Here is a 13,150-nt window from a genome sequence, read left to right as displayed (position 1 = left end):
TTTGCTTTTATTTCTCCTTGTCTTCCCTATACATTTCTTTTTAAAGCAGAAAGACAACATCAAACTAAATATTTGTGCACTTGTATAATGTATGGTCTTTAAATACTTCATAATTTTTATTAGTTTTTTCTTGAAGTTCTCAGTCATTTCCATGAAAACCATAGTAAACACACATTTTGAAACAGAGTTAATTAGAATCTACATTTTTCATTACTTTTGTATTTTTGTGTCCAGTCATGGCTACCAGAAAGAAAAGAAACAACTATGTAAAAACAGACAAAACTGAACCGAATCCAGAGTCCAGAAACAAACCCATGCAAATAAAATCAGCTAATATTTAAGAAGGGAACCAAGAATACTCAATGGGGAAAAGACAGTTCCTTCAATAAGTGTTGCTAGAAAAACTGGAAATTCACATGTAAAAGAATGAAACTAGACCCGCATCTTAAAGCACTCACAAAAATTAACTCAAAATGGATTAGAGACTTAAATGTAAGACTGAAAACCATAAATTTCCTAGAAGAAAACATAGGAAAAAGCTCCCAGATGGGTCTTGGCAAATGATTTTTTTGGATATAACACCTAAAGCATAAGAAACAAAATAAAAAAATAAACATTGTACTATATCAAACTAAAAAGATTCTGCACAGAAAAAGAAATGATCAACAAAATGAAAAACAACCTAGAGAACAGGAAAAATATTTGCAAACCATATATCTGATAAGGAGTTAATATCCAAACATATAAAGAACTCATACAACTCCATAGCAAAAAACACAAATAATACAACTTTAAAATGGGCAAAGGATCTAAATAGACTTTTTTCCAAAGATACATGAATAGCCAACAGGTACACGAAAAAGTGCTCAACACTACCAATAATTAGGGAAATGTATGTTAAAACCACAATGAGATATCACCTCATGCATGTTAGAATGGCCATCATCAAAAAAACAAGAGATAGAAAATGTTGGAGAGGGTGTGGAGGAAAGAGAACACTTGTGCACTGTTAGTGGGAATGTGAATTGATGCAGACACTATGGAAAACCGTATGGATGTTCCTCAGAAAATTAAAAATAGGATAACCATATGATATAGCAATTCCACTTCTGGGAATATAGCCAAAGAAAGTAAAAACACTATGTCAAAGAAATATCTGCACCCTCATGTTCATAGCAGCACATCTATAATAGCCAAGGCCTGGAAACAACCTAAGTGTCCACTGATGGAAGAATGGATAAAGAAACAGTGGTATTTATACTTACATAAAATGGAACATTATCAGCCAAAAAGAAAATGAAATCTCACCATTTGTGACAACATGGCTGGACCTTGAGGTCCTTAGGCTAAGTGAAATAAGCCAGACCAAGAAAGACAAATACTCTATGGTATCACTTATACGTGAAATCTAAAAACAAACGAAAACCTCATAGATAAAGAGATCAGATTTGTGATTACCAGAGGCAGAGGTTGCTGGATGGGGGAACTGGACAAAGGTGGTCAAAAGGTACAAATTTCCAGTTTTAAGACAAATAGGTGCAGGGGATGTAGTGTACAGGATAATGACTATAGTTAATACTGTTGGGGGAAAAAAAAGAAAGCAAAGAAACAACCTAACAAGAAACCCCTGAAGATTAGAAGGGAAAATAAAATTTTAGGAAAGAAATAGTGATAAAAATTCAGAAGTGTGAATTTCTATGTTGGCTTATATTTGAATGACACATAAATAGGCAGTTCTAAAGAGGAAGAGAAGGACGAAAATAAAAGACAGAGAGTAAAAGGTGCAATGTAAGTATAAAAATAAAGAGAAGATAAAATTTATGTACTAATGTAATGTCTAAAAATTTTTTTTTTTTCTCCATGTGGTTTGTTGAATAATTTTCTAGTGGACAAATACCAGAACTATCCCAAAGACATATTCAGTGTTCTGATGGCTCCTCAAAGGGACAAAGCTTAACTGAAACTGAAAGAATAATTCAAAGAGATACCCTCACTGTGTGCTAGATTGCTTGGTATTACAGACAGTTCACCGGATGCTGAACTCTGTGTTAAGAGCCATATACGTCTGGCCCCAGTGAGGTGGGAGAGATAACAATACAGAGCAACTGGAGATAGAGGCTGTGAACACATTCTTGCATGAGAGAACACTTCACATAAAAGAAAAAAAAAAATAGAACTTGCTCTTAATTTGGCAGAAAAATGTTAACTTAAAGAACCAAATGAGCAGATCTTAAGAGTTGACAGCTGTCTGTTTCTGGAGCCAGAATTACTAATTGATAGCAATAATTTTAAGTATCAGAAAGCATCAGAGATTAACTGCTAAATGAGTGGTATCTGCAAAACTTCCTCTGAGTTCAGAAGAAAGAGAAACTAGCAATGACTACTGCATCAGGCATGGGCTTCCTGAAATATGACTATTTTGAAGTAGACATTAAAAGAGCATCACTTAGATCAAGCAATCTGGAAGAACAGCCCAGATAGGGTGGTTAGAATTATAGAATTTTACTCCCTGCACCTTAACTGATTATGTAGATAGTTTTCCATTATCTGTTTGGAAATCAAAACAATATCAACTAGAAGCTAGTTTGCATAATATTAAATCAATTGGAAATTACTAATTGCTATTCAGTTGTTTCATAAGCATTGGCAAGTGCCTATTCTATGTCAGCCATTGTGATAAAACCGGGATTGACTATTTTAAAAAAAGGAAGAAAAATCCCTGCCATCAAGGGACTCAGTGCAATGGGGACCATGAAAAAATCAAACCAAGGATTGCATTGCAAGTAAAAATGGCTATAATATATAACTGAGGGGTGGAATAAATATTATTGCAGCAGAGGGGATGTTTGTTTTGTTACAGATTTGGAGAAAGGCTAAGAGCAGAGGCAATATCTGTGATTTACTGCTGAACTGCAGGATCCTACACAAATCCAGGCACCTAGTAGGGGCTCAGAATTAGCACAATAAATAAACACATGGACAACTGCTTAATAAGAGCTGAGTCTGAAAACAAAATCTTAAAGGTGTTGTACTGGTAGAAGAGAGGCATGAGATGGGGCTACATGGAGGAAGATTTCAGTCAAATGAACAAACATCTATAAAGGCATAACAAAGGGAGAAAGTTAATGTATGTAGGGAATAACATTCAAGCACTGTGGCTGGGTTAGAGCACAAGTTTTTTTTTTTTTTTGATTAAAGAGCAGAGAAAATGTAGCTGAGAATGTATTAAATGCAGAGGCAAGATCACTAAGGACCTTGTTAACCATGACTCAGATTTTGGATTTGTTTTCCCAGAACTCAAAGGAGAGTCAGTGAAAGAGTTTGAGTGCTAAAGGAACATGATCAGATTTTTAATTTACAAAGATCCCTGTAACAGTATAGTATAGTGTATAGTGGATTGGAGTATAGTGGATTGGAAGTTTTCAAACCTGGAGGCAGAGAGATCTCTGAACAGTTATAATAGAGTAGATTAATAATGAAAGCTGAATTATAAGAGACAAAGAGCAAGTAGAAGAGGGGGATGAGTTAGAGTTCATCTTTTTACAGGAAATGAAGAAGGATTGAGATGCCTATGCATTTCTGACACTGGAGCCTGGATCAATGGGTTGCTTTTATTCAAGGTACACAGAGGATAGATATCAGGATTGAAATACTGGGGTTGTGGATAGTTTCATTTTGAACATACTGATTTTCAGGTGCCTGTGGACATTCCAAGTGAAGATACACAGTAACACGAAAACAAAAATGAATGTGGAATTCTGGATACAGACCTTGGTGGAGTTACATAAATCTATGACTCATCAGTGTATAGTGCAAGTCTTAAGCTGGGATAAAATCTGAGGGAGTGTATAAAATGATAAGAGTTATAAAAACAGAATGCAGCAGAATGTAGTATAAAAATAACATTTCAGGGTTTTTAGAAGACAAATCCATGAAAAAATTGAGAATCAGTTGAGTGTGGTTATGGAATTCAAGAGTAGAGAGAACATAAAATTAATAGAAAAAGGAACAACTATGTTGAAAGGCACAGAAGTGTCAAGAAAATTCATGAAAGCTGTTAATTGTATTTGTGTGGAATTCAAAGTAGGGTGTGTAGAGGAATTTTAAAACAATGAAAATGCAAAACAAATTAAGATAACTTGTCTGAGGAGCTTGCCAAAAAGAAAAGAAAAAGGAGGAAAGAATTAGATAAACAGGATTTTGCTTTATTACTGGGGGAAACAAGTTATAATAATGGTTATACATAACCATAATATAACTAATATAACTATACACACACATTCAAAAAGATGATAAGTTATATCTGGTATGTTTTTATATGGTGAATTTAAGTTTATGTTTAATCTTACTATTTAAAAATGTAATTAATATATAGGTTTACTTTATAAACAGAATTGTCTTTCAATCAAAAAGCCACATTTTCAGTGTTTTAATAATAGAGTTCATTATATTTATTTTTAAGGTATCAGTTAAATACATACACATACATACACACACAATACACAGAGCAAGATCCATTGTAATTAAACGTCTGCATGAAGAAAATATATATGGATGTTACAATGAAAAAATGCAAGAAGTGGGGCTTCCCTGGTGGCGCAGTGGTTGAGAGTCCGCCTGCCGATGCAGGGGACACGGGTTCGTGCCCTGGTCCGGGAAGATCCCACATGCCACGGAGCGGCTGGGCCCGTGAGCCATGGCCGCTGAGCCTGTGCGTCCGGAGCCTGTGCTCCGCAACGGGAGGGGCCACAACAGTGACAGGCTTGCGTACAGCAAAAAAAAACAAAAAACAAGAAACAAAAACAAAAAATGCAAGAAGTGAAATACTGCTGCTGAGATTCACGAAGATAAACTGTAACAAATTCATCTTTGAAAACGTTCCATGATTAGAAAGTAAATGCAAATGGATTGAAATAGTTTTCAGAAAATGATAATCTTATTATGTATGACATTTTCTATTTGATAAATACTTATTAGATGATTCATCTGCATCTTAAACACATATATTAGGGTATATTTATAAATATATATACATATATATTTAAAGTACTGTACCAAGTGATTTCCCAAGGTTAGCAAACATGATATTTTTACCATTTTTTTCGTAGTTTATTAAAGCCTTAGGTCAAGCTACTAGGATTCAAGAATCCTAATTTCATCTGCCACTGACACATTGTTTTGTAAACACAGCAAACTTAGAGTGCTATATTATTTTTCAAGAGGAAAAATTAAAATCAAAAGGAAATTCTTCCTTTAAATTTGTAGAATTTTTGTAGACACTAGAAAAGACAAACCCAAGTTATGAGAACTACAGGGGGAGAAGAGAAAAGAATAAGAACAAAACCTAGGAGTTCCAGAAGGCAATCATTCAACTTTGAAATTTTTAAAAGAAAAAGCAGATGCAATAAACTGGTGGGAATACCTCATATTTAGGATTATGTTTATTTTTAGGTTGCACATTCTAATCACAGAAACGCTCCAAAAGTGAATCCATCACAGTTTATCTTATCTTGTATTGGCAGATGTATTCGACTCCTGGGATTGCTTCTTTCTCACATGAATTAAACTGGTCAATTAAAAAGCCATCCTTATCTAATCTAATTAATGTGATGGCATAGGCAAACAGTAAACCACTGCTTTTGACTTTAGTTTTTAAAAATTCCTTTCATAATAAATTACTTGCATTTTGAATGGAACGATACATTTAAAACAAAATGAAAATCTGATTTCACAGGTTAAATATGGAATGTGTTTTCCTAGTCATTAGCCTTCTGATGGAGTAAATTATTTGCTTTTTCCACTTACAACATCATCCTATTCTTAGTAGTCCCTCAGTAAGTCCTTTGCAATGTAAATACAAAGTGAAAATTTCCTTTGAAAGAAAAACACCCATTCTGAAACATTTGTGTCCAGCTACCTAGGTGTGGAGATAGAAGTGTCCCATAGACACTTCTCAGTGAGCCAGCGATCGTCATCATATCCTGGCACTTTGAATTTCTTAGAATTCCATTACTTGTTCCTGGTGCATTGAAGTCAAAAGATTTACCTGAATTGTATTAAAGTTTTTCCAAAAATGCATTGTCTGACATGGTTTCCAGACATGTTTATATAACCAAAATACCTATTTATTCCTCCTGCCTTGAGAGATATAAAAATACACAGACAGGGCTTCCCTGGTGGCGCAGTGGTTGAGAGTCCTCCTGCCGATGCAGGGGACGCAGGTTCGTGCCCCGGTCCGGGAAGATCCCACATGCCGCGGAGCGTCTGGGCCCATGAGCCATGGCTGCTGAGCCTGCGCGTCTGGAGCCTGTGCTCCGCAACGGGAGAGGCCACAACTGTGAGAGGCCCGCGTACCACAAAAACCAACAACAACAACAACAAAATACACAGACATCAACACAGCTGCATGTACCACCACAATCCATGGTTTTGTTTGTGTAAAAGATCACAATCCCTGTGTACTGTTTATTGGTGGATTGACCTGTTTTACTCAGTGAGTGGGTTCCAGAACTCACTGGAGCACTCCCTCCACAGTCCTCGGTTAAGAATAAAAAATAGGAAAGTCTTTGGAAAAAAACAAAGGTTTATTGGATATCTGGTCTAGTATCTGGGGGAAAAAAAAAAAAGATGAAAGAGGCAGGATCTCCCCTTGTTAAATCTGCTTTATTGTGAAAAGAAAGGCAAGTAATAAACATGAAAGAATGGAGAGCGTCAACCAGACATCTAGGCTAAAACCAAGAAGGCTTTCCAAAGATGATGGCATCTGAGTTAAGATTTGCAGGATCATTTGGAGTGCACCAAGGGAGGGAGGGAGTAGAATTGGGAGGGTTGATGGAAACATGTGCAAAAGCATAGACTTTTGAATGAGAACGGTGTGAGGAATTCCAAACACAAACCAAAGGTCTCTTATTCTAATATCCCTCACCTCAATCCTAATAAACCTAAAACAGAACCTTTTATTGTTCCACCCAAACTTGCTCTTCCGACGCTCTTCACTATATTAGAAAATGAACCTAAAGCAAATTCTCTCATCTCTCAGAGTCAATGCATCATTAAGTCTATTTGTTTCTGCCTCCAAAATATATCTAATACCCATCCACATTTCTCTATCATCCCTGTCATCCATCTAAGCCAGGCCACATTCATTCTTTAATCCAATAACTGCATTAACCTCTGTCTGACCCCCAAGCATCTACTTTTACTCATCTACAAATTATTTTCCACACAGTATCAAGAGTAATATTTTCAAATTTGGATAGGGTCATTCCTCTGTCTAAAACACATAATGACTGTCTATTACACTAAAGATCACACCTAATCTCTTTACCTTTAATATACAACCTCTTTGCCTTCACATCATACCTCTCATTTATTATTTAGCTATACTTGCATCATATCATTTCCATTAATCCACCAAGCACTTGTCTTAGAACTCTGAGTGTGCAACTCACCTGCCTCCAAGTCCTTGCATCTTGATGATGTCATGCTTCTTTTAGGTCTTCAGTTAAAAGTTACCTCTTCAGTTCCACAGCAACTCAATATAAAATAACCTCACCTCCCCATTCATGCTCTTATCCCTTCACTTTCACTGGCTGTTATATTACTGCTTTTGTTTCCTTCATAGCAGTTCTCATTATCTGTATATATAAAACTACAGACATAACTAGGGGCAGCTACATAAAATATTCAGGAGTAAAGCCCTAGCTAGTAAGAGAAGTGTACATTCAACTACCATGTCCAATGTTTATATATTTCACCCATAAGCCCTCTGTAAGGCTTCATGGCCACAGTAAAAATTATTTTTTGAACACTATTTCCTTTAAAACCCTTGTGTAAAGTTATTTTTACTGATACAATGGACAGTGGAAATAGAAAATGTTAAGAAACTCCTTGATGTCCAGAAAAATGCTCAATTTGGAAAATTATCCTGTAGAGGAAATTTTGTTAATATGATGACTTGAAAAGGAAATAGTTTTAAAATATTCTGCCATGAAGAAATTGACCTTTAAGTAATGGACAGCATCCTTACTCTATATAAGAACACATCCTTCACATAAATATGCCTGATACGTCACAGTTGAGTCAATGCAGAAGTGTTACTGAATATTTTATCTTGAAAAGGTATTACTATAGGTTAATTTGAAAAGATTTCTAGAAGATTCTTTTTCATTTTGATTTGTTATGCCTTTATTTTGTTTTGTTTTAGAGAAGGGTGTAAATGACTATGAAGGAAGGCAGGAGATGAAAATATAGAACATGGCAAGGTGTTGGAGGGTAGAGTAAAAGAATAAAGTGACAGAAAATCTTGGAGAGGGCAGTGAGGAGATCATGAACTGTGAGAAGAAAATAAAGGAGCTGTGAGGACCACTATATCCATGCATTTAGAATGAATACGTTGTAGTTCAGCACTCATGTCAGAGGCTGCATTAGATGATCTCTCAAATTTGTGCTTTTAGTTGCAGGGAATTTTACCATAGGGTAGACTTACCCTCAGCCTTAGTAGGATACGTTGATTTACAGCTATTACAATTTGTATTCAAAGCAGGTTTTCAACTGCAACTCTCTTAACAGCGATAAAGCTTGCTAGGTCAAAATGTTTCATCTGAATGAATAATTTATATTACACTCAGTTACATGTTTAGCTGTGGGGAGTATGACTGTAGGTGAACATTTTGGAATGTGAATCTAGTTTCAAATTTCTACTTACATCAATTGAAGGAAAAAAAAATAGGAGTTTAGTTTCCTTTCAAAGGAATCAAGAAGCCCTTGAAAAAGATAAAATGATTTTTATGACAAGTGCAGAGGATTTCATCTTCCAGTTTTACATCTGAAAGGAACAACAACCCTAACTGAAAAATGAAAATTTTAAACATGTATTAAACCTAAGAATTACATAAAATTTCTGCTTGAAAGCCAAAGTCGACTTTAAACTAATCCTGCCTAATAAAATATACTTTTAGGATAAATTAGATTCTTCTGGTCTCAAACCAGAATATAACAATATCCTGTAACAAAACTGTTGAACAACCAAGTATCTTGCTACTACCAAGATATTCAGCAAGAAAGCAAGCTATTTATCAGGATCCGTTTCACTATTAGAGCAAAGCACTATATTTTCTCCTTCTGTCCCTTGCTCAGATATTTCAGTCATCTCAAGGTTTCATAGAAATAAAATGCAAATGCTACTGCATCTGTCAACAATATTAGGTATATCTGCTATATACAGTTTACTTTCACTGTTGGCGTAGGACGTACACAGTAAATATTTACCAACATGAATTTATGTATTGAATATGTACACACACACACACACACACACACACACACACACACACACACTGAATATGGCATTTCCCCTAATGTGGGGGTGATTAGAAAAATAATAAATAGCTAACATTTGTGGAGTGCTTACTAAGGAAGATGCTGTGTTAAATTATTTTATCTCCATAACCTAATATGACCTACACAACAATGTAACCAGGTGGGTATATGACCATATATGAGCTTACAACACTGTAGGTTACTGGTGTTCATAACTTGCTCCAGGCCATGTTGCTTGTAAATAGCAGAGCAGAAATTTCTATTTATATGTCTGATCCAGAGCCCATGGTCTTAGCCACTTCTGTTTTGTCAGTACTAAAAAGAAATAGAAGAGAGAAGCAAAGATGAATGACTTCAAAATACCCTCTATTGCTCTCAGCTGTTGACAGATTGGAAGGACAGAGGCCTACTCACAGATTCTCATTAAAATTGGTTTTATTAGTTTCTATAGATCCCTGGACTTCTTAAGGCTCTTGCTTTTTTTTTTTTTTTTTTTTTTTTTTTTGTATGTGGATGTCCAAGTTGTCCCAGCACCATTTGTTGAAAAAGACTTTCCTTTGCACCATTGTATTGCTTTTGCTCCTTTTTCAACTATGAGTTGACTATATCTATGTGGGTCTATTTCTGGGCTCTCTATTCTGTTCCATTGTTCTATTTGTCTGTTCTTTCACCAGTACCACACTGTCTTGATTAGAGTAGATTTACAGTGAGTCATAAAGTAGGGTGGTGTCTGTCCTCCAATTTCATTCTCCTTCATACTGTGTTGGCTATTCTGAATCGTTTGCCTCTCCATATAAACTTTATTAATAGTCTGTCAATATCTGCAAAATAACTTGCTGGGATTTTGATTGGGATTGCATTGTATCCAAAGATAAAGTTGGGAAGAACTGACATCTTGACAATATTGAGTGTTTCTACCAATGAACATGGAATATCTCTCCTTTATTTAGTTACTCTATGATTTCATTCATCAGAGTTTCGTGGTTATCTTCAAATAAATCTTGAACATATTTTGTTAGATTTATACCTATGTATTTCATTTTGGGTGGAGCTAATATAAATGGTATGTAGTTTTAATTTCAAACTCTATTTATCATTGCTATTTATACATTGCTAGTATAGAAAAGCAATTGAATTTTTACATTAATCCTGTGACCTTGTTTTAGTCACTTATTAGTTCCAGGATTTTGTTGCTGTTGTTGTTGTTGTTTCAGATTCTTTAGAATTTTCTACATAGATGATCAAATAAAGAGCTTAACTTTTTCCCCAGTCTGTATATCTTTTCTTTTCTTTTCTTGTATTATTGCACTGGCTAGTACTTTAGTAGGATGTTCAAAAGGAGTGGTAAGAGTGGACATTCTTGCTTGTACCTGATCTTAATGGGAAGGGTTTGAGTTTCTCACCATTAAGTATGATGTTATCTGCATGTTTTTTTGTAGATATTCTTGACCAAGCTGAGGAAGTTTACCTCTATTCCTAGTTTGCTGAGAGTTTTTATCTTGAATGGCTATATGACAATTTTTTCAAACAAATACATAGGCAGTTAATAGCTATTATATGTTATGTTTTTTAATTGTTGGAGTGGTAATAATAAGAATCTAAAACAGTAAGTATATATATGTTAATTGTGATGTATGCATAATTCTCAGGGACATTACATGAGAGAGGAGAAGATCTAGGCTCTGGTACCAAACACATTTGTAGTTGAAAACTGATTTAACTATTTATCATCTGTGTGACTTTGCACAATTTATATAATTTTTCTAAGCCCCAGTTTTCTAATCCATAAAATTATGATACTCTTGGTATCTAATTTGAGTTGTTAGGTGATTAAATGAAATGTTGCATGTGAAGGTCTCTGTATTGTGCCTTACTCAGAATAAATACTCAGAAATTGTTAGCCCCAGTGAAGAGGATAGTGGATGTCTGCAAAAATCTAATGAGATTAAAATGGTTATCTTTAAAACAGCTCATTCAATAATGACTGGAAAATGGTATCTTTTTCTTACTCTGTTTCATATTTTATCACATGACCTGTTTTTCTGTTTTCTTGTTGTAATGTTTGTTTAGGTCTGTGGTTGAATGCAGAACATTTTCATAAGAGAAATGAAAAACCACTTTTTCAATATCTAAATTTATTTTCTACCTGGCTTTTATACCCCCAAACTCTTTTCCTAACATTCAGATAAATAATGCCCACAAATGAATGCTTTAAGAATGTTTCAAAATGATAAAGAGAAGCATTATAAAACCTTACAATACCAATATTGTATAATCCAGAACTATATGAAAAGACATATAAAGTAGAATTATTTTACTGATTGTACATACTTTGGTGAGAACCACTGGCCTCCAAGATAGTCCCACCAATACCATTATCTGTGGCATTTTAGTGATGCATAAGTCATTTTGCTAAGGCTTCCATAATACTAGACCATAAAATAACGTGTGGATATCTTACATAATTGCAAACTCTAGGTTTTCCATAATCATTTGAAATAGTATCTGAGCTCTTATCTCAAGATATTGCAACATTGTGGTCAATTATATGACAAGCCAAAATTCTTATGTGTATATTATCAAGTGGGGCAGGTGTGGGGGGGTGTCCTGATAGTCAATAAGAATGTTAAAATGTGATTGTTGAAAGCTCCTTTAATCAGAATCACATATTAGTTGGCAGTATTCAATGTGTTGGGCAAAACAATGCCTTGGTTTGAAGTATAGCTCAAACAGTGTCAGTGTGAATAACCAGACTATGGAGTTCCATATAGCTAGGGACATGAAGAAGTGTAACTGCAGGAAACTGACTGAAGTTTGTTTGTTTAATCTGTCAATTTCACAGCAGCCTTCTACATAAATGGGGATGGCCCCCACTTGTCTTCATGGGATCATAGGCTCTTCCCCTGGGAGATACTAGGAGAAACAAAACAGAGGTTTCCACAGTTACACTGATACTGTTCCATTCAGCTGTCTGATCCTACATGGAAGCAAAGGAAACAAATACTGAGGGATTTTTCAGACTTCAAATCTCCCTGTTCACAAAGAGAAGGATGGATTGAAAAACTTTTTAAATGGCATTACAGGATTCTAATTCTTCATTTGCATAAACCTGACAACCTGCTGATGATAGCAATTAATTCCTGCTTAGTTTTAGTCTTATTTAATAAAAGCAAAAAATATCAAAAGAAACTTGGTTGGAAGAAACAGAAAGTCCCTTCCAACCTGGTATACTAAAAGTAACATTAATTTTTATGTTTTATACTTTAGTTTGACAACAACAAAATTTATTTTTAAATCAATTCAAAATCCAGATCAAAGTAATCCCATGACATACACACACACACAAACACACACACACACACACACACACACACACACATTGTTAAACTAAATAGAATGCCTGAGTAAAATGGAAATTTGTTTCTAGGCAAAATGCTCTCTCATAGAAAAAATAGGATCTGAATGTATTGTTTTATGATAAATGGTTAGGGGAATTGAGGACGGAATTCTGAAATGTTATATTGGTTAAATGAGACTGTAGCATAATAAACTACAGTGGATCCCAATAAACTACAAATGGCGTTATTTTGTATCAAGGGAAAAGAGAAAATATACAAAAATATTTTGCTTTGAGTTTAGCATGTTTAAAGTGATAAAATTAGGAAGATGAAATGTACAAAAATAGTACACTGGGAGACACAGAGTTATATCTTTCACCTGGATTGTGGTTTGAATGACTAGCCTGCGAAATATGTAAGGTTGTACTGCTTGGTATAGTGCTTTATAAATACCTTACCTTTCCAAAGAGCCGTATTTCTTGGCAAGGGAC

The sequence above is a fragment of the Orcinus orca genome, chromosome 18 (genome assembly GCF_937001465.1).
Source record: "Orcinus orca chromosome 18, mOrcOrc1.1, whole genome shotgun sequence".
NCBI lineage: Eukaryota > Metazoa > Chordata > Mammalia > Artiodactyla > Delphinidae > Orcinus > Orcinus orca.
This window is presented reverse-complemented; position numbering follows the sequence as displayed.